This window comes from Notolabrus celidotus, chromosome 11 (genome assembly GCF_009762535.1).
Source record: "Notolabrus celidotus isolate fNotCel1 chromosome 11, fNotCel1.pri, whole genome shotgun sequence".
In the NCBI taxonomy this organism is placed as follows: Eukaryota; Metazoa; Chordata; class Actinopteri; order Labriformes; family Labridae; genus Notolabrus; species Notolabrus celidotus.
In genome coordinates this window covers 31,089,715-31,115,629 of record NC_048282.1, presented here as the reverse complement: position 1 = coordinate 31,115,629, position 25,915 = coordinate 31,089,715, and the positions used below count along the sequence as shown (strand labels likewise).

General features: G+C 43.6%; 1 protein-coding gene across 1 annotated transcript in view; it reads right to left on the bottom strand.

Annotated features, from left to right (window-relative positions):
* The window catches only part of plxna2 (plexin A2), a 273,461-nt gene extending 249,110 nt beyond the window's left edge, over nucleotides 1-24,351 (bottom strand). Inside the window, exon 1 of the mRNA XM_034696628.1 lies at nucleotides 23,740-24,351. The gene's annotated coding sequence lies outside the window, so the exon portion shown is untranslated. The remainder of the gene's footprint in view (nucleotides 1-23,739) is intronic.
* Between the last annotated feature and the right edge of the window lie 1,564 nt (nucleotides 24,352-25,915).

Below are 25,915 nucleotides of genomic sequence, written 5' to 3'. Positions count from 1 at the left end.
TCTAATTTTCTCACTAATTATGAGTGTCAATCATTGTGCGGTGCTGTGAAGCTCCCTGTCAACAGTCATCAGGTCGGGACTAAGATGAAACATAAAGGAACAAGGTGACATCGCTGTCTTTTCTCCTCTGCTCTTAGTCAGCAACAGACAGCATTGTGTTTATGTCTTCATTATGGCCCTGTCACACCTTGACGATTTAGCCAGCATATGCCGGCATATATAAAAATTGGCGAGGACGCTGGTGTAGGTCGCAGAGGTTATAGGTAAGTTTTGTATAAGTTAAAAGCACACTGGTATACGTCGTAGTACGGCGAGTATGCAGCGTATGGATCATACATCCGACATAAGTTGTAGGTAAGTTAAGCATTTGTTGACACACGTTCACACACGTAGAGCTGTGTGTCTGCATGTGTCTGTGTGAGTGTGAGTAGCCTTGGAGCCCTCACTCAGTGTCAAATAGCAGAGCCTCTGAAACAGAAGCTGAAGCCAGCATGTAGGAGTGTGGTGGTGTTCAACGATAAAGCTGGCTGTTGTTGAATTCAATGAAGTTCAAAATGTTATGTTTCTGAAAGCGCAGTCACTAAGTGTAACTTCTTGTAAAGAGCAGAGGCTGTGTTCCTGCTGGTTTCACTCCTCTGACACTCTCCACTTTCCACGGCTCATCATGTTCTTACAGAGAGAGACTGCAGAGTTTTTAATAACACACACTTTTTTTAATCACCAATGCAAGGGCATCGAATTTCAAAACGTATGTATCGTCATTAACGAGCGGCAGCCTTTTTAAACACTTCGTCAGCTTTGCATAAGTGGACTATAGTTGGGCATAAGTTATGAATATGTTATGTATATACCCAAAACTGAAAAAACATCAGTATATATCAGCGTTTTAGAGGCATTTTGATACATCGGGAAAACGCTGAGTAAATCTTGAAGGTGTGACAGGGCCTTTAGACACTAAAAGGAACTCATAAAACGTCAGTATTTGCCGACCTGTGAATGAGGAGAGTTAGCAGTGTTGTGCCTGTGATGGAGGGCTGAGCAGAGACACACAGCAGGCTAGAAGAAGTGCAACTTCAGCTCCAACAAAAACACATTTTGCACCTTCTTGCATGTTTGTGCAGAAGAGGTGACCTGAACACGTTGTGAAACAATCAGAAACTTCTCATTTTACACTTTTGCTGCATTGCTTGCTTTGCTAGTGCACTCTCTCTCTCTCTTAACCTTGTCTATATGTTGATCGACCACCACTGCTTGCTCTCTCACTTTCATTCACTTGCAGCAGCTTCTGATTCAAAGTTAGTGTGCATCTGCTATTCTATTCTTAAACTTTGATACTACAGATTGTTAAAATAACACATATTGTATATTACATTTGGTCTCTGTACATGTCAATAGCAGGGTGAGAAAATGTAATATGATGCATTTTAAGCAGTTTGGTGAAGCTGCTAGCATTATTTATGAAGCTCAAAACTACACATTTATGATACATTACATTTCTCACATCTCTGGCCTTTTCTGTCCGGCCAAATCTTACTGCACATTTAAGAGTTGTTGAAGCAGACAAGTGGGCTTGGCGGACAGGAGAACTTGGCTGGTGCACCAGGTAGCAGGTGCAAAGTACAGCCAGAGGGGCACTGGTCTGAGTGAGCAGGCAATTGTGCGTCCTGTGTGGAGTAGACTGGAATTAAATGAATAAATGGCTCAGTTCGTCTGGCCTTGCTGCAATCAGATTACATAAATGCTAGGTCATTAACATGCTGCAGAGTTGAACGTGTAAAGAGAGGACTAGTCAAGCCAAGAAGATAGAGATGTAATTAACCCAAACAAGGGGAGGCTGCACATGTATGTGTGTGTGTGTGTGCACGCAAGCAGCACATTCTCTGGTGTGTGTTTACGTGCCCCAGTTTGAATAAAAGTATTTGTTTTCTTTATCAACAGACTCTCCCTGCAGAGGTGTTATCTGCCTGCAGCTGCACTCGGCTAAACAAAGCCTGGACTCTGACCTTTGGTGTGCAGTTGCCCAATCAGTGTAAGGGAAGTGATGGTCTGAGCCTTCTGTCAAATAATCACGCCAAATCCACAGTTAAGCACCACCAAACTGCTCTGCAAGTGAGCTGAGATATGTGAGATAAAGCACTCCACGGTGTGTTTGTGAAACATTGCAGGTTTACAGAGGCAGACTAATGAGGAAGATCACATGAAGTAAAAAAAAAAAATGGCTTCCATTTCAGTAGCCACACATGATATCCTCTGCTGTTCCCTCATCCCCTCACCCCTTCCTGGCTTAATCATTTGTCTCATCGGGATCAGAGTCATGCTGGAGCATGGCTCGATGACCCAGCGACTACTGCGGGAGGGATTGAGAGAAAGGGGAGAAGGATGGAGGGGGAAAAGGAAAGAGGGGAAGGCAGGTGATAAAATACAGCAGGGGAGGGATTGAGATAAGGGGACAGAACAGTGAATGATGGCCTGTGAAAGTGAGCGAGAAGGGCAAAACAAAACAGGGGCCTCAGTTTGAGTGCGTGAATGATATAGAGAGATGAAAGAAGGTGTAGGGCAGACAGGGGAAAAGAGAAAGAAAGGAAGAAATGGAGGAAGGAAAGAGAGGGAGCTGTGCAGCTATTACTCCAGCTGGGTAACAAGCCGTTACAGCCACAGCGGCAGCCACAACTCCAAAAGCTGGCACGGTACGTCCACTATTATCTGGAGCAAATTTACACAGCCTGGCTGGCACACTCTGGAGGAGTGGAGCGAGGGAGGGGGGGGGGGTGGTCAAAGAGGGAGATGAATGAGAAGCGACATGTGGAGAAAGGAGGTGCACAAAAAGCTGAATAGTATTATTTTGGTCTATGCTATATCTACTCATTAGACAATGAGAGCTGTTATTTCACAGCAGCCAAAATCCGGAGTGATTATGTAAGAGTTTCTGGGGGGGAGGAAAAAAAAATTATGGGAATCCTGTCAGTCAAAGTAATCCCTCCAATTTCTCCAGCTACTGCTTCATCTAAGGGCTGTATGATAGAGCCCGGTCTAGCTCTGTAATCACATGCTGGCTGAGAGGATGAGGCTGCTCTGGGTTGGCTAACACCCAGGGACTGGAAGCGCAGCAGGAAACACACTCTTCCACTCAGCTGCACCATCAAAAAAACACAGTAAAAGATCAGTGTGAATTGCTACATGGCTCAAAGGAGATAGGGTAGAAAGGTGAGCTTAAGGTGGTGTGTTGTTCTGAGTATGGTAACATAGAATACCCTCAGACCAGGGATGTGATCTGAACTCTGACAAAAGCAATCATGATGTAATGCCGGCATGTAACCACGAATGCTTGCTGGGCAAGCTGTGGCTCTATCTAAAATCAATTAACTGTCAATTCAATTAACATGACTGTAGAGTTTGTGTGATCTTTATTCCCCTATGGCGCTCAGTCCTGGAACGGTGAGCTGGCAGCCCGCATGGCACTGGCATGGAAAGAGAAAACTACACACCAGGCAAAGACACATAAAAAATGAACTCTCTCTCTTTCATGATCTGAGAGTTAAAGCCCAGTTTTTAATCTATTGATAAAAGCAGGAGACAGTCATCTAGGCTGGCATGCGATTGTCTGATTATGTCTACAGCTTCAATCAGAGTGTGTACACAAGTTGCCGTCTCTTTCAGATTTAATTCCTCACGCTAATCCAGGACGGCAGACAGCCTTCTCTGGGACTCTCTCCAGTGGGTTAATGATGTTTACAGCTAGCCACACTCATATCCTGACATTTTGACAAACACAACAAGACTGTACACTCAGCTTCAAACCATAAAAGGTTTTCAGCTGTCATAAAGATGCCGTAGACTTAGAGCTATTCCCATGTACCAGCCTAGAGAAGCCCCCAGTACTACCTCAAACGCTGTATCTAATGTTAGCAGGTGTGCTAGTCAATGTACTGACCTTATGTCAACCCCACCAAGATTATTCTTCTCCAAAACAGAAGCTAACCCGACATACTGGAGCTACCATAAGCTACAATAGCTCAGCTTAACTAAGAGTGGTGAAGAAGTGATTTTACTAAAAATGCCTTATCATGAAATATTAGCAGACAACACCGAACAGCTAGCTTACAGTGCATCGCTAAGCAAAGACAGCATTAGCTTTTTCCAGTAACACATTTTTAGAAAGACAGCAAAGCAAAGGAAAGCAGCATCATGGTAGAAGTGAAGTTTTCATCAAAGCTCTCTCACAGGAAGTACGGAGGGGCTGCTAGCTAAGCTGCTGCTAAGATTAGCTCCAGGAACTCAAAGATTAAACACTGTCACCCTTGCTAGTCGGCACCAAAAATACTAGTTGGTAAAACAAATTAATATTTTCATTCTTGTTTTGCCAGTCATATGTTGTGTCTAAACTGTAACTAAACAGTCACTCACTATTAGTAAGGGCTGTAGCTCCAGTTAATGATGTCTGCCAGAATGCTATAAAGCTCTACTACCAGGATGAAAACAAGCACAGCTGATAGAACGCCTCTTAGTGTGGTGCAGTGTTTTATTTGATACGATTTAGAGAATGCTGATGAAGTTGTATTTAGCCTGTGTCTGTTTAACCCAGCTGGAGTGATGCTTGATCAGCACAGGTATGTGGACGCAAGGCGGGTGGTGCTAGCTCTTCTAGTGCTAAGCACACTTGACAGTTTAGCTACAGACTCTATGATCCTTAGCCTTATTAAATCATGTGTTTTCTAAGTTTTTTCTGACCTTAAGACCAGTTGGCTAGTCAGATTTAAATTTACTTTTACTTGACTATGAAATGAGTCACTTCAGAATAGCTCTAGCTAGCTCAACTTTCTCCTGGGTGTGAAGCTTCTTATTCAGTAGGGTTCAAATCCACACAGATTCATTGATACACAGCTGTAGAAAAACAATATTCATAAAACATGTCTGTTTATTTCTTTGACCCAGTATCAGAGGGAAAAATGGTATCTGAACATCTCTAGCAATATGTTGTTACGGAGCTAAAACTTGAGTCCAAGCTGAAGTTTGCACACTATTTACCGCCCACAATCTGCTCAGGGTCAGCAGTAGCTCCAGGCACACATTCACTTGTCTACCTTATCTCACATTCATGACTTATTCCAATGGAAGCACTTGTGAGGAGTTCAATTGCCTAACCCCAACGACCACCCTCCCCACCCTCTCCCCAGACTGAGTGCTGAATTATAAACATCAAGCCTTGTCCTCAAATCGTCTGTTGCTCTTTCTTCTCACCAAACTCGATTAGGAGTCAAAGAGTTGGAGGTCATAAGAGTTTGACTGAAACCAGACGCCCTCTGTCAAGTAATACTGATAAGGCTCCATGAGAAAAAGTGAAGAAAGAGCTGTTTATGATGTCTGTGTCTGCTCACAGTAGAGGTGGAAACTGGAGGCCTGAGAATATGATGGTGTGAAAAACAATTCACTCGTATCAACAGGTAAATAATCTTGACATTTCCTGAGTCAAGTAACACAGTAAATCTCAGCTAATGTAATAGTTGTATTGTTTGTAAAGGAAACCTTTACTTATTGTTATCAGGACCTGCTGTGACCCTAAGCATAATGGTTCCTGCCTCTCGAACACACTGTCTGAGCACCATTAAGGCCTATTTCAAGGCCCTTTCTGCTCCTGCACATCTAACAGATGCATTATCACAGAGTTCCAAAGGTTCCAGCCTCTCTCCTGCTCTCTCAGTCGCTTTTTCTCTCCATCTCAGCCCCTCTAATTTCATCAGAGGTGATAAAACACCACAAAATCAAGTCTGTGGCTAGTTACTTAGCCCAATCTCCCCTTGGATGAGAGGCAATAACAGCATGTGGTGAGGAAATTGGGTGCTTACTCACACAGAAGGATACATGCCTAGCAAGCAGAATGCACTGTTTTCGGTGAGGACTCTGCTGCACAAGCTACCACAAAACAGAACAATGGTATTCCTCTGTCTGTGTGTGCAGCAGTTATTTTAGCAGGCAGCAAGGGGTCGGAGAGAGTCCATATGTGCCACAGTCACAGTCCAAGTGTATGCAGCCTATAATTAAATAATAAACCTGCACATCTTGACCTAAAAAATGAACATATAAATGTATTTATGGATTTTATTGACCACATTTTTGTGTATTAACTGTTTATCAGAAAGCAAATGCATGACCTATTAGGAAACACAGGGTGAAATTGTTCTTAACCTCAATAACGTCTTAGCACAGTCATGTTTGGCACGCTTCTCTGAAGCATTTTAGACACAGTTTAAATCTAGCACAGCTCAGAGACATGCTCACTCTACATTTGTATGCAAGCCCAACTAGGTCTTGCAATGAATATGAATAATAAAACAGTAGTGAGCGCTGCAGTAACCATTAGCTCAGACTTGCACATGCTGGGTGTTTAAAAATCCACCTGATTGTCCCTGTGGAGCGCAGCAGCCGCTGCCAGGCCATGCCAGGACAGAGGACAGAATAGGATGAGACAGAGCTCAGAGAGCAAGCTGGCTGGCTGGCTGGCTGGCTGACTGACTGACTGAGAGTCTGCTGGATCAGTGCTGGAGTGCACATGCATGCCTTCCGGCTTGTATCGTGTGAACTCCGTACAGGATGCAGTGCTGGCTAGGATACGCTGGAAAATCAGCAGTGGCTGGTTTCCTTTGAGCCAGTGTCCTGACTCCTGAGAGTCCAGCAGGCATATTGCCACAATAAGCACTTTAGAGTCAACACTGGAGTGAGGGGTTTCAGGAAGAGGGACATAAAATTTGTAGAACATATCAGGTCATTATTTAAACAAACAGTTTTGTACTCAATCTTTGAACTCTGTAAGCACAAAACAACCTGACAAGGGTTGAAGATGCTACCAAATCTGACATCCTTGGATACCAGGGGTATAAAAACATACATTTCATTATTACCATTATTTATTTTTCCTCAACAGATGTGTATTCTTAACTCTGTAGGATTATGATATAACTATCTTTTTTTTTTGTAAAGCCTGGCGCTGTAAAAAGAAGGAATTCTAACCTAAAAAGAAGCTAGGTGCCTTAAATCAAGCTAGCTAACATTAGCTTTAGCTTGGCTCACAGCGGCAAACACAGAACAATATTTTTTCATGAAACTGCTTAAATTCATGTTAGTACTTGTTCTATTTATCTAACTCGATGTACAAAATATTATGCTGTAAGTGGGTAAGGTAAAATTATTTGACTGCTGATGTTTTGCTAGCTTTGACAAGCTTTACACTCCTAGCTAGCACTGTTGTTCATTGTTGTAGCATGACCATTTTTCTGAATCCAGTTGATTTATCAGCATTCTTGTACAGGACATCAAACATTAAGAATGTATGGGTGGCAGACACTGACATCACCGGTACATCCCTCCCAAGGTTACTTTTGAGTGGCCAAGGTTTTTCACTTCATATAAAAATAGAGCCAACATTTATGAGACTCAGCAAAATACACACGTTCACAGCGGTGACATATAGCGTGTGCGAAATACCACCGAGCACATTTATTACACATGTGACACAGCCTGTTCCCCACCTGCGTACAGCCGGATGGGTGAGCCTTGGGGAGGTAGGAGGTGAAAGAAAGGAAGGTAGGATGGAAGGAAGGAAAGTCATGGCGACCTGGAAGGTCTATGATGAAAAATAGCAGGTTGGCAGAGTAATAGCAGTGCATGGTATTATTCACCGTAGATGTGAAGGTTGAGTATTGTGCTGTATAATACGCAGGAGATGGAGGCTGCATTTGTAAGAGCATTATCGCGCAGCGGTGTGATGAAACACAGAGAACAGCAAAGGATCAGAAGGGGACCAGGTCCAGCACTCATTATGTTCAAAGTCACAGGGACAGGAGGGAGGAGAGAAATGCCCCAAGGACTTCTTGGGATTATGTTTTGTGGCCTTAAAAAAAGCCAGGCAATATAGAAAACCTTGGATACCGCTGAATATAACTTGCCTCGTGGGCTTTTTTTCTTAGTCCCACCTTCCTTAACCCTTTGAACTCTGCAATAGAAATGAGTCCAACTGTGCTTGCATTGGTATTCCTTAGTATCTTCAAATGCTAATATATGCCTCGTCTGTTCAAACTGAACTACAAGGTAAAGTAAATTACAAGTATTGTGAAAAAATCCAATTTTGTACAAGTATGTCTGCAAGAATTATAAATATAGACACTCCATTAGATATTTGAACTGTGCATACTTTCAAACGAGTGCAAATGTGTTTGGAAACGTTCATCTTTGATTGAAAATCAAGGCTTGTGTTGTTGTTTTTGCTTATCCTGCTCTTGTATCATCAAATGCTTCTCATCCCCACATTTGGAAACCCAAAGTAATCTACATTTTTGGGGTTATGCTGCAGCTTTTCTGATTTTAAGTAAGGTCAATTTTAAGGATTGTGCAAAAAATTATCCCCCACAGCAAGATTGAAGCAGTCCCTTGCCACTTCTAGCTTCCGAAGTTTTATTTTTATTCAATATAAGTTCAAAAATATTTAACCACCCCTTATGGCATCCTGCATAAACACCCCTTTATCCTTCAGTCCACACACTTGCAGTCACTCACTGCCTCGGCTGTGCCCCTCTTTGGTGAACCAGGAAAATTCACGCAGCCCAGAATGAGATAGAGGTGACTGAGGCTACCGCTGAAAAGCACACATGTACAATACTTACAGCGTGCAAGACTCCTGGCTGTCAGAGCCGCTCTGAGTCTGTCAGCTCTGTATGAAGAGATACTACAGCCTCTACTACATCAGTGAACCTGGGAATAAGTGCTTCACACTCATTTTCACAGGCCAGAGGCTCCCGAATCTGTCGCCTGCTCTGCTGTAGATATAACACAGAGATAGTCGGGCCATCCATATTCGTCAGACAGACACTGGTGAGCATCTTTTATATGTGGCCACTGAGGCTCATACGACTGTCCGTCAGTATTCTTCTTGTGCTACATCTTGATACAGGCACCCAGCGGAGAGTGTTGGATCTGTGGAAAGCATGTCATTGATGTAATCACACACACTCGCATGCGCATAAGTAGGTCTTGAGGGGGGGGGAAACATTGACATTCAGAGCAGGGATAGTCTCCAGCTCTTGTGTGAAATGGACCACAATACTTACAATGTAAAATGTCGGACAAGAGATGTACATGTATAAAGGGCTTAAGTATAACAGCTCTCAAGTGGAGTATTCTGCATCGCCTTATAGCTACATCATTTTTCTTTACAAGCACAGCCTCTCTGAAAGTGCAGCAGTTGCTTTCTGAGCATTAAGTTTGATCAAAGACTAATCTCTGCTCGTAAGATGATTAAAATTAGCATCTGTTTTATTGTTAAAGAAGCAGGGCAGGCTGGGACTACATCCCCACAGTGCAAATGAGAGCGAGACAAAAAGACAGACGGATGAAAAAAATAAAAAACAGAGCGAGGCGAGGAAAGAGCAATAAAAAGGGGAGAAAGGGAGCGAGCAATATTAAGAGAGAAAAGAGAGCAATAAAGAACACAGACGGAGCAACAATAAGGGAAAGTAAATCAAAGAAGAAGCATTCCCAAGCTTGGTCAGAGCCACCAATGCCAAACTCAGGCCACTGGAATTCCTCAATGGCTGCTTTTACCTCGCATTAACTTTTTCCTTAGACCGCACACATAGATGATGGAGCTGAGGGAAGGACATTGCGGCTTTGAAAGCGATCATGCTGGGCCATGGGTTTAGTGAAGCAGGAAAATGAGGCTTCAGCAAGCAAGCCAGCCTCTCTCCTTCCAATTGAGAGATGTAACTGAAACCCTTCATTGATAAGTATACCGTGGAAACGATGCTTATGTTAGGAGTCAGCAGTGGGCAGTCTGAGTATTCCCTCCTTTTGCCACATTTTGGCATTTCTTAGTCTGCAGGAGACAAGGGGGGCAGAAAGGGTATAGAAGGGTACTTGGAAGTCGCCGCCTTTCAGCCAAACAAAACAGCCCCGCTGATTCTCTCCATAAACTGCATCAGCAGAGGGCAAAACATATAATCATACTCCAGCAAAAAACTGCAATAACAGGAAAGAGAAAAAAAGCGATAAAATCGACTATTTGCTACCCCGGAGAAAATGTAACGAAGAGGAAAAAAGCCCCATTCAGCATTTCATCAGGAACATAAATAGGAGCAGCTGGGGCAGACTAACATGCTGAAGTGGGCTAATTAGGACGCTTGGTGGTTGGTTTACTGCTGTTACAGTCTGGTTTAGAGCGACCATAGGAGTCAATGGGAGAGATTTTCACACATTATACTTCCACATATACTTACTCACCTCAACTACTGAGGCAGGACCATAATTAGTCAGCCTTTCCCCCATCTTTTTAACGTCACTTAGTCATACCTCTCCCTGGCACAGAGAGCCCTTGACCTCCATGAAAGCACTTTTGCCTTCCTGTTCCGTCCCTCCCTTCAGCTTCCTCTCCTCTTCCTGTCTGACTCAGTGTCACGAGTAAAAAAAACTCCACACCTCCCTGTCCCTCCCTCCCTCACTCCCTCCCTCCCTCTGCTTTGTAACAGAGGCTGGGATGATGGAGTTGCAGTGCATTCGTTTAAAACAAGCCCTCAGAGTGATGCTGAGAGTGACCCCTGGCAATGATCAGCTGAGGCTCAAGAGAATGGAAACACATTCTCAGAACTACAGCAGCTTGGTTAGAGGCCATGAGCTTCAAAATGTGACAATCTCAGATCCCCTAAGTTCTAAGATGTGCATGGACAGAACCCTGCAGTCAAAATTGAACAATGTTTATTAAGACCTTATGTCAAAATTAGCTCAAATGAATGAGGACTGTTCAGTTCGACTTTCACACAGAGCTGGAAATGGGGATACGAAATGAGCATTAAATACGCTTGTCTGGAAACATTTCCCTCTTAACAAATCATGACAGCACAAACATAATAACGCTGAGTTTTACAGTCTGGGAACATTTAGTCAGCCAAAAATCATAGGAGGTCTAAGGCCAAAAGACTTCTTGGTGCAATGTCAGGAAATAGATCATGGCTTGGGTTCAAACACGCACTAAGGTAGGTAGGTTGCTTACATAAGTGAAAATCATGCGTTACATAACGAACATAGACGTGCATTTTCGAGGTAATAAGAGGTATGGAGAGTTGCACTGAGATTCTACTCAAGAGCTGTAACGAAGCTCAGCTGACATCCCGCCATTGTACTATTACACTGAAGCCCAAAATGGCTTAACATTGGTACCCTAGTGTCGGATTTATAAATGAGCATAGCTTTGAAAAACTATGAGAGGTGATGTGAACCAACAATGCAAGTTTCACACACACACTGCGCTGCTCCATCCTCACTGATACACCTGTTACTCCCTCCAATGGCGGCTCAACTGCAGACTGTCTTTGACCCACCATTCAACCTCCATCATATTATTGTCATCATATCATTGAAGACATAAAAGATGCATCACAGTCCTGTCTTCAGTAATGGATGTTAAAATGGGCTATTGACTTTTGATTAAACATCATTCGGAGTATTTCACCAACCCCTCACCCCCCCATCACCAACCCAGTAGATCTTTGTGCAACTTCCCCAGACTTTCATGGAACAAACCATAGACTAGATAGAACATGGACTTAGTCTTGGTGATGTCACCAATTAGTTCATATAGTTATTTTAATGAAGCCCAGTGATAGTGAGAATGCTGACTCACCCTAACTGTGATCAGTCTAAACACAGGAGCAAAGAGGAAGAGCTGAAGAGGGCTTCAAACAAGCATCCTGTCAAACATCTTCAACACATCCTGTCAGTTGACTGGCCGTGACCCTAATTATGCAAATGTATTCATTACTCTTAAACACCTGCCAACACACTTGTTTCTCCCAGGCTTCTCCCATATTGGAAGTCCATCACCCGCCCCCTTCCTGTTTTGTTGTTTCCTGGAAATTTCCCGGCTCTACAGCCTTATCATAAAAAAATCACAGAAACCTTTGTTTTCTATTTTTGTCCAAAGATACCAAAGTTGCCAGATCATCTATGACTCATAGTACACATTCACAATCCCCAACTACAAACAATTCAAATGCCTCTCTCCCCAAAAACCTGGCAACCCACAAGGGGTGATTCAAGGGGTGTGTGAATGGCTGCACTCTGCACAAGCTTTTGAAGTTGACTTCTTTGACTAAAGCAACCCTGACAACTGCCCCTCCAACACTAACACCACTAGCACCTGTATTTTGAAGCCCAAATGTTGGCAGGTATTCTCTTAGCCTCCTACTGTGAGTACAAATTTTAAAAAATGAGCTGTTGAGACCAAAATCATTTTTGTACCAGTCTGTAAGCATGTCTTTTCTGCTGTAAAATGGGACCAAATGGTGATTCCTTGGCGTTTGGAGTCAGCCTCAAGTGGTAACTCGAGGAACTGCAGTTTTTTTGCACTATATTTTCTATACTGGAGGTTGCTGCTTTAATTGAAACAGTAAGATAGAGAACAGTGCTTTAAAACAGTTCTTGAAGGGTGCATCACATTTTTGAGGAGCAGGCTGACTGATCAAGCTGCCGCTTTGACTCTTGGGAGTTGGATCGGGCTGCTTACGGGCTTTAGGAGCTAGACACCAATTTCTCTTCCTACTGTAGCTTTCCTTTAACAGGTTTATCATACTCCACCCGATATCACATCAGATCATCCCAATCAGAAGATCAGCCTTTCATCTACACATTTCATCTCACCCAAATGAATAATCAATGGTTAAATCTTTCTGAAGCCTGCAGAAATCTCACCGATGACACTGCTCAGCGTTGCTCAGGGTTTCACTTAAATGAAGTCATACATCTACTAATGCATTTTAGATAGAGCCGTTTCTCTGCAGCTAATTCCTCTCCATTTGCTTTCATTTAAAGACTTTCCTAGTAAAAACCTTTTATTGCCAAGTGTCACAAGCGGCTCGGAAATCGCATTAAGTTAGAAACAGTCTCGTTTTTTGCAGCTCTGGTGGTGTTATAAAGGATGTGCTGTTAAAAAGCGTAACAATGGCTCCTGTGGTTAAAAAAATCAGCCCGCCTGTCCTTCTGTTAACAGTTCTGCTCTGTTTTCTTTGCTCGGCTTTCTGTGATTGGTTGCGTCAAAGAGAAGTGTACAAAGCGAGGTGGGGTTGTTTGCCTTGACACAGAGATACTGTACATGTTTAACGCCTCAGGGAGCCGCGCAGCCAGGCAGGCAGACACACGGCATTTCAGCTTGTACAGTCCTTAAGCCATTGAAGCATCTGATGCTTTGTACAACACAACCCACCAACACTGTAGCCTTTGCAAAACAAACAAAGGCAAGGTGTCCTTTATCAGGCTCGTCAATGTCTGCACACAAGGAAACTATGAAGGATTTACATAGTGGTAAGAAGACGTGTGCGTGTATGTGTGTGTACACAAGTAAGAATGTGCTTGTGTGTACTCAGTGCCCTGTTCGACAGCGACCACACAGCCCCTCCCTGTTTTTAAACTTGATTTTTTTTAATTTTCTTTTTAGGATGCACAGCAGAAAGCGGGCTCAGGTCCCAGAACGCAGGTGAATTTGAAAATGTGCTGACACTTCCCAGCATCTAAGCCACCTGCCAGTCCCCTCTGGCATCCCTCCAGCCTGCTCACTCTTACCGTTTCTCACTCTTCCTACCTCCACACAATAAACAGGAGGGAACGGGAAAAAAAGAGGAAGGGGAGGCTGAGACTGTACACTGTTAATCACCTGCATTGAATCAAATAAAGGCTAAACCCTCCTCTGCGCCCCTGCAACGGAAAAGACGAACGCTTAATTGATCAAAACTTTCCTCCTCGGTGAAATGTGAAACGTGTTTGCAAATAAAAACGTTCATTATTGCGCCTGCAAAAACCAAACTGTTTATATTCAACATTATGTTCACTAAATAAAAAAAGGCCTGAAACACTGCGCACACTTTGTAATAAAATGCAAATTCGCTTCACCTCTTCACCCCTGTCAGGTTGAGCATGTTCTCTGTGAAATGTGGGGGAGGGCTCGCGGCAAAGGAAGCAATGAGGCTTGTGCAAAGTACTTAACGGTAAACATTGTACCTACAAGCTCTGAGATGCTTTTGTGTGATGAGGAAAGATCATCGAAATCCCCCTGCTTTGCTCTCTCCGCGAGATAAATGAGGAAATAAAAGGTGCGCCTGGTAAAAATCGAGGTTGCAGCATATTGAATATCCTTTAAATGCACCTTCTGTGTGGATCAGCGGCATTAGCCGTCCGAGTGCAAATCCCTAACTGTTGCAGACGAACACAAGAAAGGATGCTCAGTCACTGCTTTCAAGTACAAACCTGCCCGGTCCTCTTCCGTCTTCACTCTCTCTCTCCACTCTCTTTTTTTCCTACCTCTGGCTCCCTGAGGCAGCCAAATGTTTCATGGCAGTCATATTTAATCAACATCTTCACGGACAACACAAGGATGTAAAGTCCTCTGCTGCAGAAAGGCTCTGCTGTCACACTCTGAATGAATGCCTCAGATGCTTCTTTTTTCCTTAAACGCTCCAGAAAGACGATTCTTCTGACCTACATTGCAGATGATGTAGTGATTTTTTGATAATGTGTTTTTGCGTGGCATGATATCTCATCATGTCACTTACTCTATGTTAATGATTTCACTGTCTTTCTGACGCAGGTTGCTGTCATGTTTCACTTTTTATGAGTTATGACAGAGGCGGAGTAAATGCGTCTGTCTGGACGAGCTCCTGCTGGTTTCCAGCGACTGCGTGCAGTGTTTCCCTTTGATAGCCAGGGCCACTAGGAAGTAACAGTAGTGAAACAACAACATTACTTCCTCTCTGATGGATTAATCTTGATAGCGTTTGGCTGGCAAGAACAAATACCAATCACTCGGCGAGAACGCTGCTACTGGAGCTTGATTTAGTTTGCGTGGCGGCGTGATTCACAATGGCCGTTTTGTTGATATCATTTGATAAGACGGGCTCCAAGAAAACAGGATTTATTGTTCCCAGACATTCCACCAAACCCTGTGCTTTCAGAGCTGTAATCTTTAAGGTCAGGCTGAGGTCAAAATCAACAACAAAAGCAATTACATTCATAAAGTGTTATTAACGGATTAGCCCCGGGCATTCAAAGCGAGCTACTACACATCCTCGCAGACTTTGTGTGGGCTCCATGACAAGCTGACTCCCTTTTTAACCACCTTTCATCCCCCTGTTCCTCCACCGGCCTCAGTGTGTGTGCATCAGAGTCATGTCTTCATGCATAAACATAACTGCTATCCCAGGGGATAATTTACTTCCCCTGGACGGGGACACTATAAATCACCTCCGCCAAAGTAAAGAGTCTGGAGTTGAAGGACTGGCGGCAGTAGCTTTTAGACCAAACTTTTTTTCATCATGCAGGCAGAATCTCTTCCTTCCTTGTGTAGCAGAGCCTGAATAAGCACTGCACTTCCATGTTTTTAAGGCACATATGCTGTTTTGCAATCAGCAGCTGACTCATTCTGACGAACTATTCCTTTTTATGCCGTTATATTATCTTTTAATCTGTCATGTGTCGGCCAAGTTTTTCACTTTTGAAGTCATCATCAGCACTTTGGTTTTTTAAAAAAGTTGGGAAAGTTTATCAAGTGAAGGAAAGAGAAATGAGATAACAGAGGAGAGAGGGGGAGAGCTCTTCCAGATGGGGGTTTATCTCGCTCAGGAATGAACTTAAAAGGCGGCGTGTTTCTACCTTTCTTTTCTTCTCTCCGCTGAAGGGCTGAAGATGAGTAAAAGGCCTCACGTTGAGGGTGAGCTCGCCGCCAAGATAAGGCCATGCCTCGCTGCGAAATAGTAACAATGAAGCCAGCTGAAGGCGCAGGTATCTACATGTCACTGCGCCTGGGAGCATAAGAAGGGGAATTTGAGTGTTGCGTATAACCCCATAGGATGGAAATTCAAGCACAAAGAGAGTGAGTTCATGTAAATACAGCCACCTGCCACAATTTTGGTGGCGATGATAGCATGAGTCAGTCGAGTTAGGGAATGACACGCTGCTTTTGAAAAGGCAGACGGAGCTAATGGCTGTAATAGAGCCTTAGAGGTGAAAGTGCTCAGAGTTGTAATTGGACCACAGTGTGTAGGTAGTAAAGGGACGAAGCTGCCGTTTGGCCAAGTCCCCCTTCCCTTCTCTTCCTATAGCACATGAGCCGACCAGACAAGCAATGTCTGCACACTTTCTTTTTTTTTTATTTTTTTATTCTTTCTCTTCTGTAACCATGGCGACAGTGGTGGGCAGAGAGGCAAGGGTATCCTCATCACCAGGGGGCAGTGTGGGCAGAGCGGCATGGGGTTGCCTTGAAATCACCATCACACTACCGCACAAGAGACACATGTGCAACGCAGTCAGAGGAAAAGAAAAAGGGGCGCAAACACACGCAGTCAAGCACACGAATTACACACACACACACAAACACACACACACTGTCATCTGCTCCTGACAGCTGCCCCTTGGCGTCCAACACAAGCCCCCCCTCCCCTCCCTTCCCACTCCTCTCTCTCTCCCTCCCTCCCTCACTCCTTTTTGTTGCTCACTTATTGTCAAGTTCCGCCAAACAAAAACGCACATCCTCCCATGACACCAACTAATTGATTATTGATGGTGCCGGTCTAAACTGACTTATATTCAAACAGATGAGAAATGAGAAAACAGTGGGGACAATGCATCCAGCGGCCTTTCATGAAAACGAAACCAGAGTCAAAGCATTTGTATGTAAAGCTCGGGGTCGGGTTGCTGTTTTTGCTTTCATGAGCTGCATAAAACAGCCTCGGGAGCACTTTGAGGGCTGACGCGACCGAGTGGAAGGAATGTAAAAAGTGTCTTGGAAACAAGCGAGAAAAACTTGAAGCGTTTGGAGGGAAAGGAAATCATAACAGCCCTCATGGCTTGCTGGGGTGACAGCCTGACTTCCAGCCGGTGTGAAGATCAGCGACAAACAAACAGCTCGACTTGTTATTCTGCGGGTTCCTGCGCCAGGACTGCTGCCCTTATCGCCGCCATCGCGTAATTTTGTTACACGTGGTAAAATATAGGACGGCTTGTGACAGCAGAGATCCGATAAAGAGTGAGAGAGAGAGAGAGAGCGGGTAGAGAGAGTCCCTGGGCTAAAGGGGGAAACGTGGAGATTTGGAGATGGGGCTGAATGCCTAAGCAGGCTGTTGTGTGAGGGAGGAGAGACTGATGATTGTTGCAGGCAGATTGAGGCACTAAAGAATGGCAGAGGCGAGGGATCCTGTCCCGTGGAAATGTGTCATGAAGGCAGTTCCATTAACATCTTAATAAAGGCTTCCCAGGCCCTGGAGAGCCCTTGTGAGCTGACTGCCTTCTCCACTCACACAGGGGGCCCAAAGCCGCTCTCGCAGCGTGTCAACGGGAGAACATTTAAGTTCTGCCAGTATTGCATTGTGAGGGTGTTAGGCTTCCCAAAGGAGTCGCCTAAATGCCTACCCACAAACATGCTCCGCTAAATTCCTTTATTCCCCTTTGCCTCCACTTTCATTTACTGTCCATTTCTCCATCTGTTGGATTCAGCGGCCCTACAAAAGGCTTTGTTTCAGCAAGCTGGCAAGCCTTTGGGACAGCGGAGTGCACACTGGGGTTCATTGCTAACTTGCTGCCATCAATAGAGAGAGCAGGGTCTGGACTGGCCACCGTTTTAGCCTGGCAGAGGGACGCCTGTTAGCTGTTCCCCGACGGTCCTCTGATGAGACTGGCTAGGGCCTTTCTGTGAGCAGACACACACACACACACACACACACACACACACACACACACACACACACAGTCTTCCTTGCATCCTGACAGATATGGGGAAACAAAGTCTCCAAAGAGTCTTATCAGAGGGAAAAAATCCAAGCCCAGTAAACACGACAGCAGGAAAGGTTGCCTTTTTCTCAGAAGTAAAGTACAGTCTCGCTGCGTATGGTGGAAAATAAAATGCAAAGGAGAGCCATTGATTTTTGCACTCTGTGCTATGTGTTGCTCATACTGGGCAAGCTGCTACTTAACAATGTTGAGGCCTGTAGTCATCAATTGAAAATGGTTTCAACGATTCGATAAGTCACTGAAGGCAACGCGCACAACTACTCAAGATGATGAAAACGGTTACAGCAGCATGGCTGGACTATTAAATGTGGTCCTGTGGTGTTTTCTTACATCTTCTATTGAACGGGGATTATCAAAGTATAATTCTACGTCTTAAGATCTGCAATATTGAAATGTTTTGAGTGAAAAATCTTTACAAGAGGAAATCAAACTCTAAATTAAGCCTGTTGCGCGAAGCAGAAAGTTGGACTGGAGTGTCGGGATTTATCAAAACAACTTTAGAACCAGATGTGTGTTCATGCAGGCTGATAGCGAGAACTTCTTTAAAAAAGGAATCATCTTTCTCAGAGAGGTTTTACATCTATCTGTGTAACAGAGAGGGACTGAAAATCAATATGTTCTGCTTTCAAACATGAGGTCTGTTGATATCATGTAACAATATGGAAGCTCTCCAATATCAGCTTCAGATTCACGCCTGTTAGCTGCCTGATGTGTCAGTGTCACTAATGGAATCATTGCAGCAAAAAAAAAGCATCATCTTAAGCTGTACTGTTCAGTATCTAATAAAAACAAATGTATCCACTGTGACATTCATTGGCCAATCTCCATCTTGGTTTAATTGGAGGCAGACGTGACACATTTGGATGCCTGGTTACATCTCTGTCCTGGTTTTGAGGTTGCTTTGGTAGCAACTAGGGAGGTGTGTGTTCATTCGCTTTAACAATTCAACATCGTCACCCTCACGAGTCAGCACCAGAACTAATATTTTTTTAACATTAGGCCTGAAATGCCAGTCATATGTGGTGTCCAAGCCCTACCCCTGAAGCCCGTGTTAATGCAACCACCATAATGCGATAACGCTCTACTACCCTAATGTAAACAAGCACAGATGACAGATGGCGTCTCATGACACAGAGCGGTTAGGCAGTATTCTGATCTAGAAAACAGAGGTTAAGTTGTGTGAAGGCTGTGTCTGGTTAAAGCTCCAATGATGAGTTTTTTTAACTGGTGATGAAACAGACTGAAATGAACAGTGATGCCTCCTCATGGCCTGTAAAAGCAAGTTTGACTATCAGCAAAAAAGATGGATGTTTTCTATACTTTCATATTGAATGCCTTTAACCGCTGTGGGGGGTAGGTGTCAGACATGGTAATTTATAGCTGATGAAGAAAAATCCTGTCTTTAAATGTTTCCACAGCAAATATTCAAATTGTATTTGGCTTTAAAAAAGTAAGCGGAATATGATTTGTCAGAAAACATGACTTAAATGTGTACAGGAGAAGATAAGTAGACTTATTAAAGATATCACTTTGTCCACAGGGGGCGCAAAAATGAACACAAACATTAAGTTCCTCACAGAGGCTTCAAACTGGCTTCAAACACTCAACCAAAGCGATGTGTAACCAGCAACCAAGAGTGTGGATGTTAACCTGCAAAGCGGACAGAAGGCTGGTGGTGCTAGCTCTGCTGACCTAAGCCACACAATGCAAAACATTTGACATTGCTAACCTGCAGACTCTTTGATCTCATGAGCTCAATTTTGACCTTTAGGCTAGTTGGTTAGTCAGCATTTTAATGTCTGTTTTAATGACGAGGAAATTAGCAACTTTGGAACATCCCTAGTGGCCATGGAGTTAAACTTACAGCTGAAGTCATGATGAACTGATGAATTGTTAAAACTAGCAACTGAGCTCATGAATTGGTTCAAAAACAATATAACTCTGGAAAAAATATTCAGCTATCATCAGCACATCATTTTCCCATTAGTTTTTATACTATCAAGCATTTTTAGCAGCCAGTAGTGTTGTGAAGTGGAAGCTTCAATGAGGTTCAGAAACAGATGTCATTCAAGCTGAACTGTTAATTGTTCATATTTTCAACTTACAGAAAGGAATAAGGTAAATCACAGACTTCTGCACTGTAACGTCTAATCAACATCAATCCAGTTAGAAACAGGACACAGTGTTACTTTTGTTCTTCAAAATAAAAGCACTTCCGGTCAACATTGGAAACAGAACTTATATCATTAATAGATGTGCAGGTTTTTCAACATGAAATGTTGTAAACAATGTAAAGTTTTTTTTCATAAATCATTAAACAAAATAACAACTCAACACAGCATTTGTTACCTCAATTAACAAACAATTCACAACAAGTAGAGTGGCCCCCTGCTGGCCATTAGAGAAACTGCAGGTTTAATAAACTTCCACTTTGCCTGTTCTTTTCAAACCAAGATGCTACACCCACTACTTTTATACAGTCAATTTACAATCCTCTGTTTCTAGACTCTGAATCATTATAGAAGTAGTTTTGTCTCAGTAATCAACAACAGCTTTAAGTGACATCTGTGATAATCGTCATCTTGAGAGACAACTGAACCTGGTGCTTAACGCTTCAGAGAGAAATAGAGAAACTTGTGTAGTTAACACACATGGGGACATATGGCAAAAGGGAAGGATGTAAATGAAGCCCACTGTGATCTCCTGTTTTTCACTCGAGCCAGACTAAAATCTCTCACACTATAATGTTCCCTCCTGGCTTGCGCTCCACTTGATCAATGTCACCTCAGATCCAGATCTCGCCTTACGTCAATCCTCTCGCGTACTCGCTCTCCATAAAACTCCAGATCCCAGACACAAACATGCACATAACAGGGCTGAGTGAGCAGAGCGTGTGTGCGGGTCAGGGAGATTGAGATCTGTGTTGTGACAGCTGGACAGTTGAGAGGTTCAGATAAACAGCCCACAGTGAGTGAAGACGAGGGCAGTGAGGGAAGGAGGGGGGGGGGCAATTTCATTAAAACAAACACTCACTTGCTATTTGTACACTCCAGCAGTTAGGAAAAGGCAGAAGAGGACCCATGTCTGTGAGAGAATGAGTCAGTGAACTCACAAAAGCACCATTATCTGCATGTGTTGGGGTGTTTGCGTGTGTGTGTGCAAGAAAAAGGCAGTTGGATCGGGTTGGGGGGGTTGCTGTTAGAGAGAGAGAAGTTGTGAGGGGGGGGGGGGTTCATTCAAGAATACACAGCCGCTGAGCGCATTTGCAGCATTCACTCATTAAGAAATAGGTCAAGGATTCTGCCTGCATGCGTAGCGACTTGTCAAAATCTCTCAAGCTAAAGTGTGGTGATTCTGGCTGCCTTCAGGGGGGGAAACTGAAGACCAGAGCTGCTGTGTGAGTGCTGGTGGTGACACAGCACACAGAAAAGGCCCTAACAACTCATTCAGAGGCAAATCATGCAGTTCAGAAATTAGTTAGTGATGCAAGTGTAGTTTCTGGGTGGTGGAAGTGGACAGAAGTGAACAGCAAGAGGTGATTATTTTTGCACAGCGGCCCTGTAATTAGCTCAGCTCGTCCATTCAGGTTCATCAACAGAGGACGCTCGTGAGCCGTGAGCACGGATCAGAAGTCTGTCGCTGATACTGATAGAGGCTGATAGTAGCTGTGGCAGTCAAGACTCTCTTGGAAGCGTCCACGGGGCATTTTAGAGGTCAGATTCCCCTCGAAAACATGATGTTTCAGAGTCGAAGGTTGCTTGTGCGCTCAAAGATGGTTCCAAAATTAGGAATTGGAGATCTCCTGCACAAATACATCTACAAAACAAACAACTTAAGAATGAAGACCTGGATATTCCCCCCTGGAGGAATGAGGTAGACCCAAACAGACTCATGCAAATCCATCCAACATCAAATACGGTAAATACAGAACAGGTCGCTGACCACAACTCACCCATAAATCAAATCAAAAATATCGCACCCCCCCCCCCCCCACCCTACAGAGAGGTGAAGCAGAAAGGCAGCAGCAGAGAAAAAGCATCAACCGTTACTCCGAGGAGCTCCATCTAACTTTGTCCAGCAGAAGCAATTTCTCTCCAGCTTGGTGAGGTTAACCTTATTGATTGGACGAATGTGTGAAGTCTCGGCTTTCTCGAAAAGGCTCTCTCGGACGGCGTGCCTTCAAAGGCAACACTTGAAAGTGATTCATTGAGCTGAATTCCTAACAACTTTTGCTCATATCCTCCATTATTTAAAAAGAGAACAAACTGGCATTGCTTTCAGAATAAATTACGACTATTGACAACAGCTTTTGAAATGTTTTTAACAGCGTTTCACTGGAGACACGGTGTCTTCAAAGGGCGCAGTAATAAACCTCAATGTCATATAGTAGGAGATAATTAATGTGAGAATAATTTGAGCCAGAGCAGATCTGATAGAAGTCTATAAAATAGTGGTATAGCAGCTGCTGGTCAGAGGCAGCACCACACTATCACTGAATGAGCTTTTTTTTCATTAGATTGGAGTTAATTGGCTGAATATAATCAGCATGTGATAATCAAAGCAATGCTGAGTGCCGGTTTGTTCCTCCAAAGGCAGCACTTTGGGGTCAAACTGCTGTTTCGCTTTGAGATGGATATAAAAATAACGACATGAGGAGGGTCACGCTTCAGTCACACGAAAAAACAACATGATTCCACCGAGAAGGAGCGGGGTTTGATTGCACCAGCAGAGGGATTAATATGCTACCCATCAGCCGTGGCAGATGTAAGTCATTTTCATGCAAATGTGAGGCAATTTTCTACTTAAGACAACATTTATTTTCTTTAGAGTCATTGTCATGGGTGCTTGGCAGAGCGCTGGCAGTCTGACACAGAATGAAGATTTGTAGGTGCATCTGGTGAACAGGACAGATGAGGTCTGGAGTGTCTAGGAAAAAGCTTTCCATTCTGGAACAATAAATCAGATTGTTGTTTCTTCAAATTGTCTGGATTTGGATTGAATTACTTGAGATGGGTAAAGCCAGATGGGTATTTGTAGACTCAAAACAATTAGAAGTGATCTGTGACCTTGGAAAACTTATCCACAGAGCATGTGTTGTAGTAAATTCTACAAAACTGAGACGTGTAATCATCTGATGATGAACCCCCGCTCCAGTCTCAGTGTTCACTTGTTGCAGTGACACAGGAACCGGGTCCACAGCCTACAAACAGTCCGCTTACTACATCTACAATAGCTGAATGTGTAGTCTAAAGTATTCTGTAAATATAAGTCTGTTGTGCACAAGAGCATCCCCTCGCAGTCCAAACCGGACACATCAGAACCATTCTGTGATGACTGCAAGCATCAGGACATCAGGACTCACAGAACTGCATGTAACTTCATTTAAAACAGAAACACTATGCAGACTCAGCAGCAGCAGCAGCAAGGATCACCCTGATTGGAGGTCTCATATCTCTAAAGCAGACTGTAACACAGTGTCACTGGTGTACATGAAAAATAGTGCAGCTAAACTCAGATGAATGAGAACAGAGGACAAATGTTGGTAATGTAAAGGCTGCAAAAGCAACACCTGAGTGTTTTTAAAAGCCTGCTAGAGATGCAGGAGAGTACCAATAAAATGGTTCTACAGTCACCAACAGTTGTGCTAAATCCCATATTCTAAGGTGATACATCATTCATTCTGTGCAATTGTTAGCTGTGGCAAAGCTACAATGAAATATTCAAACAGGCTGCTGCGTCTTCAGAGCCTGCAGCCTTAAAATTAAAAATGTCTCTTCAGTTGTCTCTCCGCAGTGTCGGATATTAGCCATCTCCACCAGAACAGCAGCAGCGTGGATGTTTCTGTGTGTAGCTGGGGTATGTGTGTGGGATTTAAACAAATATTTACACACTGTAAAAGCAGATTAGGCGTAAACGGGCGTCACTCACCTCTTCATTTCAACTGGATCCCGCTGATCCTGATCCCTCCAGTGCGCGCACAGGCTGCTGTCTTCTGATGCGTAAGACTCACATCCACAGTCACGGAAAAATGTGTCCCAAAAACAAACCCCTCTCTTGTGGACAAAAGACAGCAATTTCAGAGATGGATCACTGTTTTTTTTAGAATCACTAAATCTTCCAATTCCTTAAATTCAGCTGCCTGTGGAGTCTGTTCAGCGGCGGAGGCGTCATTCATTCATTCAAGTAAAAAACCGGCATTTCGGCGAGGAATTGCAAATTCAGTGCGTAAACTTGGCACCATCCGAGCTGACCTCCTAATGTTACTTTACTGGACCGTGTCAATGAAACGGCACATTCCTTCAGTTCGGGTTTCAGCGTCCTCCGGGCTGCTCTACAGTAGTAACAGCACATGCAGGTTCTGTACGAGCCGTCATCGTCCGGCGGAGTAATTTCGCAGCGTCAGTTCAGCCCCGCAGCAGCAGCAGCAGCAGCAGCAGCGTGGTTTTCTCACAGGGCTCTGCCGGACTGACAGAGATTAGCGGCTCCATCAATGTACAGTAGTGTGTGTACGCTGCCACTGGCGCACACACACACACATACACACACATACACACACACAGAGAGAGAGACAGACACGGCGCGTTTAGACCCAGCCCCCTTACACTCCTTCTCACTGTGTAGTTAACTGTTTCCACCCAAAGAGAAACATTAATAATGAATATGTTGAAGAAACACTTGTTTGTAATGCAGGAATGTTGTAGTCTGGTCTGCTAATTACACATATTTAATATAGGAGCATAAAATAAGTTGTAAACATTAAACCATGTGGCTGTTTTCAATGCAGCATTACTCTTAACACCAAACACTTTACTGAGAGAAGTTCCAAAGAGGTTAAAATATGCACATATATATATTTTTGATGGATAAAAAAATAATAAGATAAATGGAGGTGTTAATTCCCCTACTGCAGTTGGAAATCCTTATTTCTCTACATGTATTAAATAGTTACATTTGCCTTTGGATTTCCAGTGGGATATTGCATCACATCTCTGAAAAGAACATTTTTCCAACCTATCTGAACAGCACACTGACTGAACAGGGTCTGTGCCTCTCTCCCTTTTAACTCTGTTTCTGTAAGAATACTGCCATCTATGGACCAAAGTGTGAACTTGTTTCTGATCAGCTACTCTCTCTCTCTCTCTCTCTCAGTCCTTTCTCTGTCTCTTATCCTACACAACTGCTCAATTCCTACATCAGTGCTTTCTTTTAAATATTCTCATTGATGATATACCTAACTGTCTCTTGCTCTGTGGTGCATCTATCTCACCATCCTCGGTGCAAGCTCAGGATTGTTCCAGCTTTGAATATAAAAATCACAAAAAGAGTTTTAAACTCCTTTCAGTACTTCCTGTGATCTACCATCATAGCAGTGACTACAGTTCCCTGCAGCTCAGGCATAAGATAGTACATATAAATGAAGTGTATAGTAACTTAACATGTATAGCACGTTGGATTGAAGCATGAGAAAAGTCATACCAAGAAAGTCATGATAGAAAATCTTCTCTTCTTTGTTGTTATCATAGACTGTATAAAATATGGATGTAGTATCCGTGACGTCACCCATCTGTTTCTGAAGCGCTGTTTTGAGGCCAATCGGTGGCGGCAGCCATATTGCTGCTGTGGAGCCAGTGTGACGTAAAGAGGCGGAGTTTGAGCCTCCTAGCCAACAGCTACAGTATTCCCGCAGTCAGCTGTGCCTCTCAATGGAAGACTCGTAATCTCAATATCTTCAAAATTGCTGGGTTAGAATAAAATTCACCCCCCGTACAGTGTGTGCTGATTGAGAAATGAGCTATCCGGACAACACTCATCTTTTGTACCAGGCTGTAAACATGTTTATTTCTGCTGTAAAGATCGCCTTTTTCCCATTCATGTGTATGTGACTTCCGGTACTTCCGGAGCCAGCCTCAAGCAGATTCTCGATGAACTGCAGCTTTTAACACTTCCACATTGGACTCATATTTTTAGACCGGAGGTTGCCGCTTGGTTGTTATGTGGATTAATGTTAATATGGCTGATGACATCACTAAATTAGACTGTCAAAGAGCTTTTAAGTTAATATTAACAATATAAAGCAGTTTATACCAGGTCTTGATTTGGGACT